This window comes from Panthera tigris, chromosome E3 (assembly GCF_018350195.1).
Source record: "Panthera tigris isolate Pti1 chromosome E3, P.tigris_Pti1_mat1.1, whole genome shotgun sequence".
Lineage (NCBI taxonomy): Eukaryota > Metazoa > Chordata > Mammalia > Carnivora > Felidae > Panthera > Panthera tigris.
In genome coordinates this window covers 35118540-35138596 of record NC_056675.1, presented here as the reverse complement: position 1 = coordinate 35138596, position 20057 = coordinate 35118540, and the positions used below count along the sequence as shown (strand labels likewise).

Genomic DNA, 20057 nt, shown 5'->3' with positions numbered 1-20057 from the left:
AGCTAAGTGGACCTCTGATTATTATTCTGCATATAATAGGAGCATAACTAACACTGAAGGGAAATTGTACTTCTCTCTTTTATTAACCACTTTTATATTCCCTTGTGCACAGCTATGATGCTATGAAATCTCTTTAAATGTGATATTACTCAATATAATACAATAATAATGCACACACCGTAATGTATTGGTTTACTTTGCAAACAGCCCTTCTGAAATTGAATTTCCCATCATTTCCCTGGGCCAGCTCAGGGCTGCTGGGCTCACAGGCCCTTTCTGTGCTTGGGAGCCTGGGGTCTACCTTCACAGTCAGTTAGGTTTTCATAGATGTAAGCAATTGGTCCCCATCATCTTTATTCATGGTGAGGATGTTGGCGAGCCATGTTCCCTGGCACCTCGCGGTATATCACAGCTCAGAAATGTGCACAATTTCTGGAACCTCAGCATAGTTTGCAAATGACCCGGGTTCAATGACATCAGAAGGGAGCTAAGCCAGATGGAAGGGGTGCCTTCCATGCTGGAATTAAATTCTGGAAGTATTTGCAAATCGCCTTTGCTGAAGATTCTGTGAGATCTTCACCCTTATTCCCAACTTCTGTTCATCTGTAAAAACTTTCATGACACCATCTCAAAGCTGCTGTTGGTGTGCCCTTTACCTCCTGCACGTGCCTTGAGACTTTACCCCTTTGACACCCAAAAATAATGTTTATTGAACTCATACAGTGTATCGAAATATGCATTAATCTATTAAGTGACATCCAACAATTTTATAAAAACTTAAATCTTTATGTTTGCCGTAAAGCTATGAAGTCTCAGAGGATGCCACTGTGCCTTAGTTGTCTTTTTTATTCTTTGTGCCAAGCACAGTGCCTGGAATAAGGAAGATACTCAAGAATTGTGTGTCATTATTCATGCATGGAAATGTCTTGGGTTCCTGCTATATGAGAGGCATAGAGTCAGGCCGTGGAGGTACAAGAGTAAATGCCAGACATGGGTTCTCCTTCAGGAAGTGACAGCCCAGTGCAAAACATAGAATATGAACAAACAAAAAACACCTGCATAATTAAATAATCACATTTGTGGAAAATACCATAAAGGAAAGGTACAGATGTTATGCGTGGGTGCACACTTCTTCCCAACATGACAGGGATACCATGTTAGTAGCTGACGTGGCCATAGTGAGAGTATTTATACCATGGAAATTGGCGATGACACAAACCAGGGCTTTTGTGGTCTTGTCATCTGTGAAGCTGGTTGGTAACCACCACACCCTTGGCAGAAACTTGGCAAATTCAAATGAAGGAATGTCAGTGTAGCTGGGTTGAGGGGCAGGGAGAAGGTGGCCCAAATGAAGATGAAGAAGTGGTCAGCAAACATTCTTACGGGACTTTGTAAGCCAAATTGAGGGTTCACATTTTCATCCTTTTCACAGTGGGAGGCCACTGGAAGATCTTAAGAGAATGGCATGATTAGGTTTTGATTTTAGGGGTGACCTGACTGTAGTGTGGAACATGGATTAGAGCAACACAGTAATGGGGTGGGGTAACTGGGGGAATGGCAGAGAGTAGTCAGTGAGCTACTGCAATGGTCTGGACAGGACAGGACGGCATGCACTCGTGTGGTCTGGGCAGTGAGTTGGCTGTAGGATGTAAGAAAACGGATAGGATCCAGGATGACTTCAAGTTTGGGCCTCAATAAATGCAGCTCTTATAAAGCTGAATCTTGATGGAAATGAGGATTGTTTTCCAAAGAGTAGAAGGAGTTGAGATCAAAGTGTGTGTGTGTGGGGGGGGGGGTACTTGTGAGACACCTAGATACAAATAAGCGTCTGTTTATCTTTAAAATGGACAGACTAATGCCTATCTCACATGGTAGCTGGGATTCTTAAATGGATTGATTTATAAGGAATCATTTGGCATGTAGGAAACAAGCAATAAAATGTAGTTGAATCTGAATTTCTGACACATTTAATAGGTGTCCTTTTGAAAATTGGACAGCCAGACTGGAATTAATTAATAATGTTTTAGGTTTAGTCTGAAACACGGAGTTTTCTATAATTGAGTCACATTGTATAGTGCCATTGGGAGAAAAAAATGTTTAGGCTAAATGTCCTTTGTTCTAATTCCAGTTTGGGCATTCATCTACGCAAATCACTCAGTGCAGGGCTCACATCACCAGTATGGTGTCACACTACCTTGATTCAAGTCCTACATCCACCACGTCTTAACAAGTTAAGCAAGTTGCTTAATCTCCTTGAGCCTCAGTTTTTCAAACTGTAATTGTCTTAACTGACAGGGCTTTTGTGAACACCAAGTGGTTATTTCAGGCAAAGCTTTATGACTATGCCTGGCATATAATTGGCACTCGGTCAATGGGGGCCATGATTAGGAATCACTTTGAGTCCTGGTTTTGCATCTTTCAAAAGGACACAATAATTATCTATGACCTGACCAACTCATGGGGTTGGAGTAACTATCAAATTACCAAAGAATCTGCCACAGCTCTTTTTTTTTTAATGCTTATTTATTTTAGAGAGAGAGAGACAGAACATGAGCAGGGGAGAGGCAGAGAGAAAGGGAGACAAAGAATCCTTAGTAGGCTCCAGGCTGTGAGCTTTAGCACAGAGCCCTACGCAGGGCTCCCACCCACAAACCGTGAGATTGTGACCTGAACCAAAGTCAGACGCTTAACCAGCTGAGCCACCCAGACACCACTACCACAGCTCTTTGTAATATCCAGTATGCATACTTGTAAACTTCTGTTACTAGTTCAAAGTGCTATAGTCTTTTACAACTTAGCCCTCAGAATGGCCATCAAGTAAAGATGTAATGATGCTCTCTTTACAGATGAGGAAATTGAGGTTTGGAGAGTGGACATGACTTGATGTCTTTCCCACGGTCACCTCACTAGTATGTGGTATGTCTGAACCCACAACTTCTCCTGATACCTTCTCTAAGGGGCTAGAAGAATGGAGAGATCACTGGGTTTGGGGTAGGGAAGTAAGGAAAGATCTACCTGGTTCTGTGAGGTCCATCTGCCCTGACCTTGCCAAAGGAAGTAAGAATCAAGAGATACTGGCTTCTGACATGACTTCCCCCAGACCCTTACCTTTGTACCCACTTCAAGAGTGATGCTTGGGATTAACAGAGACAGTGAGAGACTAGCCAGACCTCCCAGTGCAGATTTCCACTTGGACGCAGACTAGATCGTTTGGAAACTAAACTGTACATTGGAAAACAGTTCTGGATAAATTAATTTCTGTGATACATAATGCATAAGGGGAAATCCATGGTATTTTTAAACAATGGAAATGAGAGAATCTGCCTTTTGGGCATTGATCCCAATTACATTTAGTCCAGAAAACATTTATCAACACCTACTGTGTGCCAGTTCCTTGCTGGGAAACAGAGATGAGTCAGACATTGTCTGTGCCCAGGAAGGGTGAGAAATCAGTGGAGGCACCCACTAAGCCATCAGCCCTGGGTTCGACCTTGAGATCGGAAAACAAGGAGAGTCATGAGTACTTACGCCTGTCTCTTCTTGAAAGCATAATAAGGCAGATCAATAATGAAACGTCTGTGAGATACTTTACAGAAGGGACCTCCTATAGCCTTCCCAGCATCCGTGTTAGGCTGGCAAGAATGTTTCCATTCTGCAGATTAAAAAAATTGAGGCTCAGGGAAGCCTTATAACTTGCCCCAAGCCCCTGGTGCCCCATGTTGCCAAGGCTGGACTCCTACCAAACACTACCTACCCTGAAGCCCCTCTACACAGCCTCTTCTATGTCTCTGAGGGACCTTCATTTTTGCAAACTCTGAATTCCATGAGTTGACTGGCTGCGACTCTCACAGGCTCAGATGAGAGATACTTTAGATCCCACCTTTGCCCGAAGCACAGGGTGTTTCCCTTAGAAGAAGCCCCCCACCTGGAAATCCAAGGCTCCAACAGTTCACGGAAGCCCCTTTCCACCCCGACTGCTGTGCACACCCTGAGCAGAAAGATAATTCACCCTAATTATCCAAAACCCATATTTAAGGACAAGTACAAAGAACTCTAACTGAGGTTCAAAAATAAACGATTCAGCAAAACTGCACGAGGTAAATTCCCTCAGAAAGGAGAGTTTATCGCTGACGGTTCTAAAAGGGAGCCTTTACCCTTTTGTTGGCTGCAGATTCAAGTTAAAGGTACAGGCCCGCCTATTCTCGGTGGCACCTTTCCCTTTATGCCAGTGTAGCTCCAGGAGGAGCCCTGCTGATGGCAGGATCCCCCCTCTCACTGTCCCACTGTCCTGTCTCAGGTACTACTGTCTTAACATAGGGTTGGGGTTTGTCCTTTAATCCATTTCTGACATAGAGGTTTAGCGAATTATTCTCCCAAATTTTCGAAAGGGCTGGTCCATCAGAGTGGGGAGCATGCAGGCTGTACTTCTCACTAACCACGTGGGCCTCAAACCTGACGCTTTCTCTGAGCCTCAGTTTCCCTGTCCGGCAAATGGTCTTGTCAATGGCCATGAGGATTCAGTGGAATAACAGGAGTGATTCGGGGAGCTTAAGAAATCTCCTAGGTCATTCCTAGAGTAGGTGCTTGGAAAGGTGTCTCAGATGAACAGTGTTTGATTTCCCACCCACACCCATGTGTGATCCCTAAGGGACAGTGTGGCTGGCTGCTTGAGGTCAGAGAGCTGGGCCTGGCGAGTGTCGGAGGGTCTTCCCTCTCTCGGGACCTGAGCTGGAGAGGAGTATGGGCACTGGGGACCCTCCCAAGGATGCCCCTCAGCCACCTAGAGCATCAGTTCCTTGTTAGACATGGTAGATGGGATTTTGATGATTGGAAACGTAAGAAAGGCTGGAACCCAGAACATTCTGAATCTACTCTGTCACCCCCTCTACCCTGTGAGGACCCAGGCCGGAGAGAGGTATGCTGGGAAGACGGCCCACAGGAGAGACCAAACAGTCCTTTCAAAATGTCTAGGCAGGCAACAAATGTCCTCTGATGCAGGGACATGTGACAGACTTGGACAATGTAACTTGTCTGCCCCAAGGCATAAGCCAAACATATAATTCTTTCCTAGATTTTCCCCTCATCTCCCACCCTGGATTGCCTAGCTCTGAAGGTCACATCCCCAATGATTTCAAGCACAGAGAAGGTAGAACTGGGTAAAGGGGACAAAACAAAAAAAAAAAACAGACACAGGAAGAAAGGGAAGGCATGGAGGGGGAGGAAGAGGTAGAGAGAGAGAGACAGAGACTGGGCTCACTCCATATTTTTTTTCTTTAAAAAAGTAGATGATCTAGATCTAAATCTAAATCTAGAGATAGATAGAGATATATAAAGGCAGCAGGGAATCTAAGTGACATCCTCAGTGACATCTGAGGCTCAATGAACTTGCTCACTCTAGATGGAGTCCCAGTGAATGTTCCAGGTTCTGAACGATCATGTTGGCAGTTGCCCTAACTCAGTAAAAGGGGTGAGCATAGGCAGATCAAGCAGAGAGCCTTCCCACATCCCTTCGGCTGGGTGCTGTACCAGCTATGCCTTCCAGTCACCCAGGGGTGAGGTTAAAGAGGCACAGCCCCTGAGCTACTGGGTTTGTGCCTTGGGACACAGGTGGGAGGCCAGCAGGAATCCGGTGTTAACACATCCCATGGTGACGCTTAACACAGCCGACCAGACACTTACCTTCACGCAAGCCTTTGCAAGCCAGTTCAGCGGCCCACTCACTGCTCACTTAGACTGCAGAGTATCAAACTCTGGGAGGCATTGGGATCTGCTGGAAAGTATGATGTATCTTATAGGCTTGTTCCTGATACAATAGTGATGGCAGCAGCTGCCATTGCCAAGGACCCATCCGCTGCCACTGTGCCTTTATCACGTGACCCCAAGAACCCCTTGATAGAGCTGTCTTTCCCTTTTTCAGAGAAGACAGGTGAATCTGGGAGGGTTGAATGGTCTGTGTGCCCCCAGGAACGCAGCCGGTCGAGTATAGCCTTATGCACATCGAAATGGAGAACCATCTCTGGAGGGTTTCTCAACACCTGTAATTTCTGGAGTACCTAATAGTTGCCGCGCAGGATCTGTGTGTCCCACATTCTTTATTTCCTTCTGCCTTCTTGGTGATTCTGTGAAGCGGGAGAGAAACTCTTCATTCTGTGGAGGAGGAAAACGAGAACAGGAGAGTCCGAGCTGAACCCAAGCTGACTCCTAAGACAAGGGCTGTGTGTTTCTCGTCTCTGTCCTTGGGCGGGGGTGAAAGCCGCCTGATCAGGATTGCTGTAGGGGAGAATGACAAAGGGGAGCGAGGCCTGGGGGCAGACCAACATGTGTCCACACACTTGGTAGCCGTGTAGTCTGTTGTGTCAAATGGACCCAACTTGATGGCCTGGGTTACATAGTGCCCCTCCCCCGAAAAATTCATGTCCACCTGTGACCTCCGAAGGCAACCTTGTTGGAAATAGTTTTTGCAGATATAATTGTGGAAGTTAAACGAGGGTCATACTGGGCTAGGGTGCACACTAACTCCAATGGCTGGCAGCTCTAGGGGAAGGCCAGGTGAGACACAGAGAGAGGAAGACCAAACAAGCACAGAGGCAGAGGTTGGGGTGATGCATGTACAATGCAGAGAAGGCCAGGGCACCCCAGGGCCATCAGACAGGAAGAGGAAAGGGCGGACTGTCCTCTAGTACCTTCGGACGGAGCGTGGCTCAGCCAACACCTTGATTGTGGATGTCTGGCCTCCAGAACTGTGAAAGTAGAGATTTATATTGTTTCAAGCACTGAATTTGTGGTAATTGGTCACGGCAGCCCCAGAAAACTAATACAGCCAAGGTATTTGTTTGTTGAATTTGTTTGCTTTATGGCACTTACCACAACTGGCGATCATTTTCTTTGTTAGGTTGCTTATGTGGGCCTGTCGGCCACAAAGCAGCTCCATGCTGTGTTTAGTTCATCACCCCCGTGTCCCCAGAACTTTGCTCAAAGTAGCTGCTCAGGGAAAGTGTGCTGAATGAATGAATGAATGAATGAGTGAGTGAATGAGTGAGTGAAATGGGCTGTTGTGAGGCTGAAGCAAGGTAATATCTTGAGATTGCATCAAACAGTGTTTGGGCAAGAGCAGGCATGAAAAATAAAGGTTGTTCTGATTATCATTCCAGGCAGGAATTACATTTTTCTTAGGGCCCCTCTGAATTGCAGAGAGCCAACGGGAACTGGAGTAGTTACCTGGACGGAGAGAACACAGTTAAAGGAAAGGCTGTTTCTGCCAACATTGACAGGATGGGAGCCCCCCGCCCCTTTCTTGAAACTGCAGTTCCCTTTGAGGAAAGGAGCCCACCAGTGAGAAGGGCAGGGTCCAGGCAGTGGGGGGGGGGGGGGGACAGCGGAGGCAGGGTTTTGCGGCCCCCTGACCCCCCTGGCTCGAGGCCAGGCCTCCACCTTCCCACTCTGCAGGAGGCTTTGATCTCATCTCCCTGCCCAACAGACACACATTAGTCGATAATTCCGGGAGACATCAAAACCCCAGCACGAGCCCTTCCTCTGCCTGCAACCTCCAGAAGTTGCAAGCCCTGCTAATGGGCCCCGGACAGGTCTGTTCTGTTTCCCAGGGCCTGGGGTACTCTGTCTCCACTCTCTGTCTGCCTCTGACCCAGTGCGTTTACAGTTAAGCCAAGTAGCCCAAATGGAAGAGATGACCTTCACAGCGACTTGATTTACCTGTGGCTGCTGTATTGTTCTTGGCCTTCGTTTCCAGGTGGTGGCACACAGTGGGGCGGAAAGACCATGGGCTCAGGAGCTTGAAGACTTGGTACACGGTCCCACCTCTGCATTTTGAGGCTCTGTGACCATCAGCAAGGCATACACATCCCCTGAGTCTCTGTCTCTGCCTCTGGGAGAAGAATCAGAAATATGAGTCCCCCACACTGCCCGACAGAACTGTTTTGAGGCTCACGGGAGAAATCAGATGTGAGCATGCTTTAGAAATCAGGAAGTGTCATAAAAATAGAAGCAATTATTACCATTATCCCATGACTCTGAGCTCATTAAAAAAAAAAAAAATTCATTACTGACCCTGTGTTACACACTGCCGATGGAGAGACAAACAAAACTCTATCCCTTATGACTTTCCTAAACTATGCAAATAAGTCCTATTCATTACAGAAAAGAGAGAAAACCCAAAAAAGCAAATAATAATCATCACCACAGTTGCCACCATCACTGCATTGACCACCTGGTTGTTTATCCTCTTTGGACTGTTGCAGCGTCTTACAAAATTTTTTAATGTCTTTTTTTTTATTGCTTATTTTTGAAAGAGAGAGACAGAGCATGAGCGGGGGAGGGGCAGAGAGAGAGGGAGACACAGAATCGGAAGCAGGCTCCAGGCTCCGAGCTGTCAGCACAGAGCCCGACGTGGGGCTCGAACTCAGGAACAGTGAGATCACGACCTGAGCCGAAGTTGGACACGTAACTGACTGAGCTACCCAGGCACCCCCAATTTTTTTAAATAAATAAAAATACAAAGATGATATATGCCATCCTGTTTTGTGACTTGATCTATAATGGAAAATATCATCTATATCTTTCCAAGTCATTTAATTTATTCTGACGTTTCCCCCCTCTGGTGGCTTCTTTGTGTTTTGTGGCCGGCATTGTTTGGATTGGACTGAGTGTCTGTGGCCAGTCCCTTGTCGTTGGATACGTAGGTTGTTGATTTAGCCAGTCCCTTGTCGTTGCACACGTAGGTTGTTTCCCATTTTTCACTGCAGCAAATATCACTGTAATGAATTTCCTCTCGCCCACATCTTTGCACACTTCCCCGATTGTTTCTGTAGAATAAATTCCCAGAAGTAGAACTGCTGGGTCAAAGAGTAAAAATGCACATTTTTAAAGGCTTTTGATAGTCAGATAAAACTAAAAAATCACCCTCCAGAAAGATTATACCAATTTAAACTCCCAACAAGACTGCACGGGAGTGCCCTGTTTCCCGAACTCTCGCCAGAGCCGAGCATTATCTCAGAGTGATTTAAAATGCCTGAAGAAAGGAATGATAACGGTTTCTACCCAGCACTAGCTAAAACACGAGCACTGCATATTGGCTTTCAGCTTGATAAATACTTTCTTATAAGGTCATAAATATCAGCGGAACCAAAGGTTAATGTAGTGTGCAATGCTGTAAAATTCAGCAGGCAACCTGCTAGATCATTATGATGCATTAGCACCTTTCAGTATGAAGTGGGATGGCTTACAAAGTCTGTTTATAAGTGGCCACTAACTCAACAAGTGCGTAATTGTGTCAGGTGGCCCCACTGCTCCTGCAAACATAATTTATTAAGTGCACACCTTGCCTTCCATTATATGCCAAGACTGAGAAACAGAGGAGGAAGGAGGTGGGGGAGGAGAGGAAAGAAGGAAAGAAAAGGATTCATGAATCTATGTATTTCTTCCCTTTCGCAAGCCAGAGATCCTTAAAAGACCAACATAATTTATTGCAGAAAAAATAAAGCAAATAATCCCTTTCATATATTAGCAGTGAACTTACCACATGGCTGGCAGCATTAGAATCAGAATCAAGGCAGGCATGAAAATAGCTGTACCATTAGGAAGCATGTGCTTCTAGAAATTAGACTTTTAAATTATTTAGTTTGTGTTTTGAAGTTTGCGATTCAGATACCTCACGTGTTCTGTTTTTTATGCAGGTGGAAACAGGTTTCATGGTTGTTTGCTATTGTTCTTGGGTTGGCTGGTAAGAAGTTGAAACAGTTACAGTGATTAATGAACAGGAAGGTTGTGTGTATTTTAAGGCAGAAGAGTAATCTGTCCTGGGAGGAGACAAAACAGGATGGATGGTATCAGCAGCCACGTGCCTGTTTGGTTTTGCTTCTTTAGTGACGGACCAAATCCCAGGCGTCAGGGACAGACTTGACTAAGCCCGTCTTAGCGTTGACTCAGGAGTGGCGCCTTGACTCGTTTGGAATTGTGTAAGAGAACTTACTCTGTACAATGTTAGAAATAAGCGGGACTATTCGCCATGCAAAATATCCCGGAACAAACCAAATTGTTCTCTACCTTCTCCCCATCCCACCCACCCATCTCTTCCCCCCTACACACACACACACACACACACACACACACACACACACTTAGTTTTTTTCAAACAGCCTTTAAATCTGGTGCTGAACATTGGGAATAGAGAGGTGAGTGAAGCACAGCCCACAGCCTCCAAAGCCTTATCCCAGTCTCATGGCGTAGAGCATTGCCACGGCAGACACGTTCACCGGGGCAGTGAGCAGGGTGCTCACAGTGGGAGCTCATGGTAAGGCACCAGGGACTCCTCTCCAGCCATAGTTGCTGCTTCCGCTCATCCCTGTTTCCCACGTCTGATGCATCACAAGGCGAACGGACTCGTTGCTCCCGCATGTGCCGCCACCATGTTCGTCTCGATGGTGAGTCATCAGCCCGGCGGCAGACTGGCAGAAAGCAGAGAGGCCATCCAGGCATGATGGCACTTTTGGGCCACACTGTTAACTAGAAACCCACTTAATTCTGCGTTAATGATTAATGAAGTATTTACTATCAACAACCCACGTTTATGGGTTCTGGAAGTATGTCGAATGAGACCAAGAAGCTGCTGCCATCACAGAGCTTACATTCCAGGAGGCTCAACAAATGCATCAAAGTACTTGCTAGTTTTGCAGGTGACACGAGAGAAACACACAAGAGCCGTGCTGCATCATGTGGGGTGGGCAGGGAGAATGCTCTGAGGAGGTGATATTTAAGCTGATGACTAAGGATGAGAAGGATCCAGTTATGGCAAACAGCGGAAGGAAGAGGTGCCAGGGAGGGGAGCCCACGTATGCAAAGGCCTTGAGGTGGGAAAGCCCCTGATGGTTTTGGGAGAATGAAAGCAGAGAGCTGAGGCTGTAAGACGTTCTAGAAATGAAATTGTAAAGGCAGGTCCTTGCTAGCCAAGCCAGGAGTTCAGATTTAATTCCAAGAGCAAGAGAAAGCTCCATGAGAGTTCTGAAGCAATCAGGGTACTGCTTTCTTGGGTGGACCCCTCCAGAGTTTGTGTTTGTTTTCTTTCTTTCTCTTTCTGTCTTTCTTTCTTTCTTTCTTTCTTTCTTTCTTTCTTTCTTTCTCTTCTTTCCTTCCTTCCTTCCTTTCTTTTTTTCTCTTTCTTTCTTTCTTTCTTTCTTTCTTTCTTTCTTTCTTTCTTTCTTTCTTTCTTTTTCTTCCTTCCTTCCTTCTTCTTTCCTTTCTTTTTGGTTGTTCTAGAGACTACCCTTAAGTGTCAGGGTAAACAAGTGATTTCTAGGACTCCCCCATCCATGAAGGTTAATTTGGCGACACAAATATCTGCTCCCAGGCTAGGGAGATGGCTCTCGTGATGCCCAGAGGGTGGGCTTTATGATCTGAGAGCACTTGGAATGTTTGCAGCGGCAAAGCCACGTCGTCCCATCGAATGTCTCTTTCATTTTTAATGAGGAGCCTGGAGGCACTGTATAAATAAAACGGCCGAATTATTAAATTATCACTCTACAGGGCATCTTATATTAGTCCTAATTAAATGATGCTTTTCATATTAACAAACAGTGCTCAAAAAAGGATTCCAATTTTTAATCCTGACCTAACAGAAGTAGGAAGCCCTAGAAATTTCTAGAACATGCACAATGCCCCCGGACTCACTGGAGGGCACAGATGGTGAGTTTTCAGATGTCATTCTGCATTTGAACATTCCCGGTAACCACAGTGACTGTCCCCTTCACCCAGACGCAGACATCCACATTCATCCACACAAAAAATACTTCCAGGATTTCCGCCCCCTTAACCCTTGTGGGGTAACAGGGGCTAGACTTAAATTCCCACCTCAACCAACTGAAAAAAGTGCTCCACAGATAAGGAGCAATGAATTTAGGTTTTGGACTGCAAGGAGCACCAAGAAAAGGGAGAAAAATGAGATGAGCCCAATAGTGGCCCCAGACCACTACATGCAGAGGGTTTCCAAGTCCTGAGGCAAGTATGGGGAACCCAGATAAGGACTATTTAGGGTACCAGATACTAGATTCTGGGGACACAGTGGCGACTGACACCAGCAAGACCTCCAACCTGCTGAGCTTACATCATATGGGGGGAGACAGTCGATAAGTAACTACATACATGGGGTAATTTCAGCTAGGTCAATGGGGTGTTTGAAGACACTGGCAAGAGCCAGTTGTGAGCATTGCTTTCCCATCAGTGTTTTCTGTGACATCATGTCTATGGCTTGAAATCAGCCACGGTGAGAGTATTTGCACCACAAAGTTGGCAAGGCTTGTGTATTATTGTTGCTTTGGAGAGTTTACTTACCAACTTACTCTTCAGACAATGTGGTCAGGGAAGGCTTTGTAAGGGAGAACCGTTTCTGTTGAGACATGAGGATGAAGAGCCATTCATTCATCCCCCTTGAGGGAATGTTTCAGCGGAGGAAATAGCATGTGCAAAGGCCCTGTGCCTCCATATTCCATTCTTCCACCCTCTCTGATGTTCGGGGCAGAAGTGTCTCCCTTCCCTACAATCCCTTGATGAGATTTCATCCACTTCTGTATATTAACCATATAATCTTCCCTCCCCTTTTCACTCCCATGTCAGCACAGTAGAGAAATATGTTTATGGTGTTATTATGGCTTGATCCTTATGCTCTATTTTCAGATCTTCTCCACTCTGAGTCTGTGCCTTTTTTTTTTCCATAGTGGAATTTTACTACTTATTCCCAAGAATGATTCTTTAGTCCCTTGTCTGTGAGAACATGATACTCTTTTACAGTTAGAGAAGATTTAAAAACAAAAACCAAAACAAGAATATTTCTTTAACATCTACAGGTGTAGGATTTAAGCATTGAAAGGTAGAAGATTTCAGAATACATTTTTCAGAAGCATTTTCTGAAGCCCCAGGGTGTCTTCAGAGAAGGTGCAGGGCTGGGATTCAGGGCATGGCCTTGGCAAGACCAATGGCCTGAGTAACCAGCAGGTCATTGTTAATTGATAACGATGCTTTTTTATGGCAAAATCTGAACTAAACCTCAACTCGATTCTTAATATGCACCGCAGAAGCAGAGAGGAGAAATCCATAGTTCATGACCCATAAGATTTATGTCTCGAGCATTTCCAAGGCCCCATCTCTTTGTTTTCTTTTGTGTTCATGTGACCTGTTCACGGCTCTCAAATATCCTCTGACATATGCCCTCTGTCCTCTCACTAAGCAAATGAGATATTTCAGTACAAGCAAGACCCTCCCCTCTTTCCTTCCTTGCTTGCTTCCTTGCTTGCTTCCTTCCTTTTTTGTTTCTGAATTTTCCAATGTCGACGATTTTGTAAATAACAGCTTTTGAATAACAACTAAATATGAAAGTTAGATTTACAGGTCCCCAGGCGATGCTGAACCCTGTTGGGAAGGAAGAAAAGGGTGGCAGGAGTCACTAATCCAGCGAAGATCTCCAAGTGGCCAGGACCTCGGGGTTAGGATGCATAGCTCATTTAGGAAGGTGCTGTTGCGAGTCTGCCTGGATGCAGCTGTGTCCTAAGCCCCAGCTGCAAGGACATTCTTACCGCAGAATGGAGGGAGCTTCCTCCGTCCACATGTTTGGACAACCACAACCCAGCTTTGGTGGACCCCTGAGCAAGGAGGCTGGTTCTAGAGGACAAGAAGCGACAAGGTTTCTCATAGATGGTGACCTCCATACTCCGTGGCAGTCCAGACCGTCCACCTGGGGGCTCTTCTGGAAGAGTCCGCTTCTGCTCAGAAGTCATCAGTGTATGCCAGGCTCTGCACCAGGCACTGGGGACAAAGAATAAAAGACCCAGACCCTATCCTTTCAGAGGTCACAGTTTAGTGATGGGCAAAGTGACAGATAGTTTCAATTCAACATGATATTTTGTAGGATAAGGCTAGAGAAGCAAAGCCACCAGCAAAGTGACCACACAGCATCAGCATACCAGGAACATCTAGCCACCAACACTTATCTTCCAGGCACTGTACTAAATGCTTTCTGTGCATGATTTTCCCCCCTCGCAGCAAGCCTGGGTCTTATGTACTCTTCTGTAAAAGTCAATTTCACTGATTAGCAGCCTGAGCACAGAGAGGTTAGCTAATACACTCATGGTTGCACAGCAGGGATACAGAAAAAATATGAACTAAGAAATTCCAGTTCTTGAGCTCAGCTTCTGAATTATGAGCTATTGGAACAGGTAGCCTGAGGAACACGTTTAGCCGGTCTGTGTCTCATCAGAAATAGAAGGGCGCTCACAGCATACCAGCTCTGGAGGTAAGCAGCTGATTTTGCATGTCAGTGAATTCGGACCAGGGATTCAGGCACCTTTAGACCCCACCCTTTTTAAGCCAAGCACCTAACATACACCTTAACGAGCCCCGATTTGGGACAATTTTTATGGTTGCAGAGTGCTTTTATTTTGTTTCATTTTCTTATGCAAAGCCAGAGGCCTGACATCAAACTGGTAATTTTGGCCACATTATCACCGTGTTCTAACCAGGCAAGCTTATTAGTTCAGACAATTAAGAAAATACAAGTGGAAAATACTTGGCTATTAGGGAGAAAGGAGTAACATAAATCCAAGATGTTGGGACAATTAGCATTTCCAGCAATAAAAATCAAGTGGAACACTAAGGAAATGAATATTATGCTTATTATTTAGCACTAACATAGCATTTTGTATTTATAAAATGCCTGATAATTGTTTTTGGCCATTTCTTTTGGTAAAACTCTGATAAAGGACATTTGCTATTCTCAGGGGTGGCGTAAGGGGGGTTTAAGTGAGAGCCCATTAAATTACAATACAAGTAATCTTCCCGTCCTCTTCTTCTCAACTCAGATTTAAGTAGAGAAAGAAAACACCCAGAAATCCTACTAAAATGTAAGTCATTTTATCTCCCTCCTTTGTTAAAAGCCCTCTAGTGGCTCACCCATTTCTCTCAGAGTAGAAGCCAAAATCCTCCCATAAATGCAACTTGATATCCAAGATTGGATTCTGCAACAGAAAAAGGACATTAGTGGAAAAAACTGGGAAAATTTGAATAAACTCTGTAGTTAATAATACGTGAATGTTAACTCCTTAGTTTGGATGAATACACAGGGTTAGGTAGGATGTTAACTTTAGAGAAAGCTGGATGAGCTGGATTGGTATCTTTGCAACATCTCTGTAAATCTAAATATATTTCAAAAGTTATAAAGCTATTTTTTTAAAGCCAAAGTTCCTGCAGTAGGCTGGAAGGCCTTATTACATGACGCTTCGTTATACATCTGACATCATCTCCTATCTGCTTCCCTGTGATCACTCTGCACTGGACTCACTCTTCCTCATGTTTCTACCTCAGGACCTTTGCACAGTCTGTCCCTGTGTCTGGACTATTCTTGCCTGACCTGTCCTCATGGCTCAACAGTCTTTGTCAAATTTTGACTCAAATGTCACCTTCTCCAAAACCATTGACTAAAAATTTCAAACCTTCCCTAGCACCCCAATCCTCATCTTCAATGCTTTGTCTCATAGTGCTTACATTTCAACATACTCTGCCATGTTCTATTTACTGTAGTATTGCTTATCACTTTCTCCCCCACTGGAAGATAAGCTCCTTGAGGAGGAATTTTTGTCTATTTTCTCCATTATCCGTTTCTAGCATCAAGAATTGTACCTAGCCCTTACACTTAGTGAATATTTGTTGAACCTAGCTATGAAATTCTGAACTAAAAGAAAAAATGTAACACTTGCTTATTGTTTTGCTTACTAGGGCACTATGCTAAGCACTTAAATATGTACTTCAATAGAATTTTCATGACATCCTACAAGTTAAGTATTATTGCTACTGCTTATGAAGCTCAGGTTTTTCCCAGGGTCACGAAGCTCTTCATCCAGATATCAGAGCCAGGATTCAAACCTGTCTCTTGATGCTGCTTCTGGTCCTGTTTCTCTGACCCTATCCTGTCTGTCAAAATGTCAGTTTCCCTCCTTTCATTAAAAACCATGGTACTTAAAGATCAGAAATAGCCTAACTCATGGAGTCAGTTGTTCGTATAATTCAGCCTTCTTTCTCAGGTGTAATATCACCCAGGATAAATATATGGAACATATTATTTCCCTCAAAGGTCACAGATAACTCTGGAATATTGTGAGCTTTTCATAAGTAATCTAATATGGAACTTTGACCTTCAATTTCTCCTTCATGAGCCTGATTTTGCTTTCAACTTCAACAATCTCTTGTGGATACAAAGTTTCATTCCTAAGAAGGAAAGGACACTGGTTTACAAACTCCAGGCCTTAGCTCTGGGACCTCTTCTCATATGTACTAGCTCTATGGGCCTCCTCTTGAGCTTTATTTTCCTCATCTGTAAAATGGCATATTTGCAGCACCAACTTCATAGAAGTGTCATGAGGACAAGTGATTGGATGAACGTGAAGTAGTCTGTGCCGTCAATATATTTTATGTGTCTGCATTTTCTATTACTGTTTGCATATAGTTGTTTAGATGAAGAAGTTGAAATGGATATCAAGGTTTTTATTTGGTTTTTTCTTCCTAGAACCTTCTTAGCTTCAGATTACTAAGTTAGCATAATACCCATCAACTACTTCCATGAGTTCAAGGGATTTCTCTCAAATGTCTCTGTTACCAACACCTAAAAATCATCATCATCATCACCACCATCACCATCACCACCATGGTCATCATCAAACACATGTTATGTACTAAACAGTTACTAGGAGTCAGGCTCAAGGCTACATTCTAATAATATTATACTTCACTCTTGTTTACCATGAACCTGCAAAGCGAGGGTTGAAAACTCATTTTACAGATGTGGGAACTGAGGTTTCAGGGAGGTTAACTAATTTTCCCAGTATCACACAGAAGTCCTGAGACCAGGTCTGGAACCTAGGTATCCTTTAGTTTATAGTCTAACCCTTTGTCCACACCTGGCCCTACCTTCTTGCCAAGAAGAGTTTTAGAGCCACTGGCAAAATGACCAGAAGACAACATCACTTGTGGGGAGATGGCTTTTCTCAAGCTTTGTCAGCATTTTCTTAAACTGTGGCCCAGACCCTACTTTTATTCAAATAGCCTGGTATGGGCTTGTTACAGATGAATATTGCTGGCTCTAGCCAGTGATATGCTGGTAGGTGTTTAACAACCTGCTTGGGGTTGAGGAGGTAGGACAGGAGGTGTTCAGGAGCCTGAGGTGAAGCATTTGCCGATTTCCATGGTGTAAATACTCCCACCCTGGTCCTGTTCGAGCTACCAGTGCGTCGTCACTGAACACAGAGTTGGCAAAAGACATACAGGAGAACACTGTTTTATGGTATCTCGGCCATTCAGGTACAAAAGCCAGAAAAACCATATAGAAAATAGTAAAATGTACTAAAAGAATTAGGAAGCAATGCGCTTTGAGTATTTATTACGTATTTTATTTAATTGTGAGTTTATGTTATTTAATTTTTATTAAGGGTCATATTTAACAATAGGCTCAAAAAATACCTGAGAAGTAAACATCCCAGACACCTCCGTGTCTCTACTCCAAGCTGATGAAGAGGGCGCTGAAAAGGCTAGAACCCTGGCATCTGCATTTCTTTTTTTTTTTTTTTTTTAATGTTTATTTTTGAGAGACAAAGAACAAGCAGCGGAGGGGCAGACAGAGAGGGAGACACAGAATCCGAAGCAGGCTCCGAGCTGAGCTGTCAGCACAGAGCCCTGACACAGGGCTTGAACCCGCGAACCCTGAGAGCATGACCTGAGCTGAAGTCACAGGCTTAACCAGACTGAGCCACCCAGGCACCCCTAGAATCTGCATTTCTAAAGAGCTCCCCGCATGATCCTGGTGCACACTCAAATTACTGAGCCAGGGCCTGTAGCCTTTTCTTAGAGCACATTTGAAGTAAGTGTATGAAAGTAACATATAATATGATAAGCATCTAAAAAATGTAGATGGGATTCATATTCCAGGCAAATGCTCATGGGCAGCTATGCTAAATGAACTCCACTGTTACTCATCTTGAAAGGTTTCTTGAAAAATTGAATAAAACTATTCCAAAGTTTTATTTTATTTTACCTTCAAAGAAGCCTGGTTGCTCCATGTTGAAGAATAAGGCAGTAATCCTATTTCCCTGGCAGCCAGCACAGGAGGACGGTTCAGAGGCCCTTCCTGAAAGGCTCACGCAAAGATAACAAAATGTCAGGAAAAGCTGCAGGGCAGGGCTGAATGGAAAAGGAGGCTTGTAATCTCAAATTCAATATAAAAGATCGAAAGCATCAAATAATCAGTCAGCAGTGAGCCTCCCCATCAGAATGTTCCATCTGCCTTGGAATTCAACTTTGTGATTGTATTATGATGTGTACATTATACATCTCTCTCTCTCTCTCTCTCTCTCCATATATATAACTTCCTAGAAAAAGCTAGGCACATCTGAGGTCCCAGAAGGAAGTCTTGCTTGACTTTTAGAAGAGAAACTCATCTGAAACATCACCTCCCTTTACCCCACCCCCACCCCATCAACCTTAAAACCAGAAAAGTCTCTTTTCTAGACAGAAGTTTTAATCAGAGAGAAAGGCATGCCCCGCAAATCAGGAGCACTCCAGGAGCTATGTACAAACCCTGATACACAAGAGAGAGCCAACCCAAGGCTTGCAATTTGCCCTCTAAACAGTGATTCTGCTTTTGGAAGGTGGGCATGGAGGGAAGTTAAAGAATTTCCATGACTAATGTTTACTGAGTGCTCAGGAAATGCCTTAAGCCATTGGTAAGCACTTTGCCTGCCTTAGGGTTTTAATCCTCCCCCTGTCCCTTGGTTCTTTTCCAGTCACCTTGAAGGTAGTCAATCAATAGCCTTTGAATGAATGATTTCACAAATCCCTGTTTTAAAGCCAGGGGAGGTGAGGTGTCAAGGGGTAGAGTCACATGTCCAAGATCAACCACATTTGGTTTCTCCTCATTGCAGACATGTAAACTCGTACCGTTGCTTACCCAGGGTAAAAAGGGGTGGCCATGAGGGTGTTAGAGCACATCAGGGCCACCCCTGAGGATTATTAAAATGATTCATCTTGGGTCTACAGTTACACGTGGTTACTTTGGGAGTGGGGACCGGAAGTCTGCATTTGCAGCAAGCTTCCCCAGGTGACTTAAAGGTGACCTGAAGGGTGTACCTGGAGATAGACTGAGGTAGCATCCACAGAGCTCTCTGCACCTCCACCTGGACCCAAGCCTGTTTGCCTTTCAGACCACAAAACCTGCGTCTTGCTAAGGTGACCAAGAACCCCTTACCAAGGTAGGGCCCCTCGCTCAACCCACCCTCCTGAATCTCGGAGTCTTGGCTTTGAGACCTGATGGGTACCTGCAAGACCACCAAAACCAGGGCCTTCATTTCTTTGGGTGCAGTAAATCTCCTCCAAGAAATAGGACATAGTGAGAAATCGGTGGGAGTTGTCCTTGAATCCACATCTGCTGAAGTGTAGGGCCTCCACTAAGAGTCTTTCTGGTTGCCAGACTGATGTCATCAGACATCAGATACTGTCACCTGCCGTGTGAGCAAACCTTGCTTTTTAAGTAGCATAACCAAGAAAAATGGAAATGATGGACTCCAGATACACAGCACTTTGAAGTGGCCAAAGCACTTTCTGGGGCAGAATCCCCTCTGTTTCTCTGGGATCCGAAAGGGAGCTGCATTGTTGTTCCTCTCCCACAGGTGAAGAAAGGGACACTCTGACAGGATGTCACCCACCGTCATGGCTATCATCCATATCTTACCACTTCAAGTCTTACCTCTCCTTATTGGAGCCTTGAATGACACAATTAGATGAGAAAGAGCCCAGGACTGGTTAGATATTTGTCTTTCTTCATTTTAAGAGTTGGACTTTTAGACCTGTGAGCCCCGCTAATACACAATTGCCAAGATGAATAAGACTGTCCAAGAAGTTTTCCATATTCCCCTCTTGTTGAATTATGTTTCCGAAGGTCCTTCAGTAAGAGAACTCACCCATTGTGTTTCAATTGTGTCATGCCTTATTTTTGTCCCCTGCCATACCAGGAGATC

At 44.6% G+C, this 20057-nt stretch overlaps 1 protein-coding gene and 1 long non-coding RNA gene across 18 annotated transcripts in view; one reads left to right on the top strand and one right to left on the bottom strand.

The window, feature by feature from the left end:
- Window positions 1-20057, top strand: part of RBFOX1 (RNA binding fox-1 homolog 1) — a 1530248-nt gene that overhangs the window by 1365973 nt on the left and 144218 nt on the right. The gene's annotated exons all lie outside the window — the stretch shown is intronic.
- Window positions 7721-18308, bottom strand: LOC122234534. The gene is made up of 3 exons (XR_006212303.1): window positions 18080-18308; window positions 14950-15014; window positions 7721-7882 (listed from the first exon to the last, which is right to left on the bottom strand). It is a non-coding gene; the product is annotated as an uncharacterized LOC122234534 (long non-coding RNA).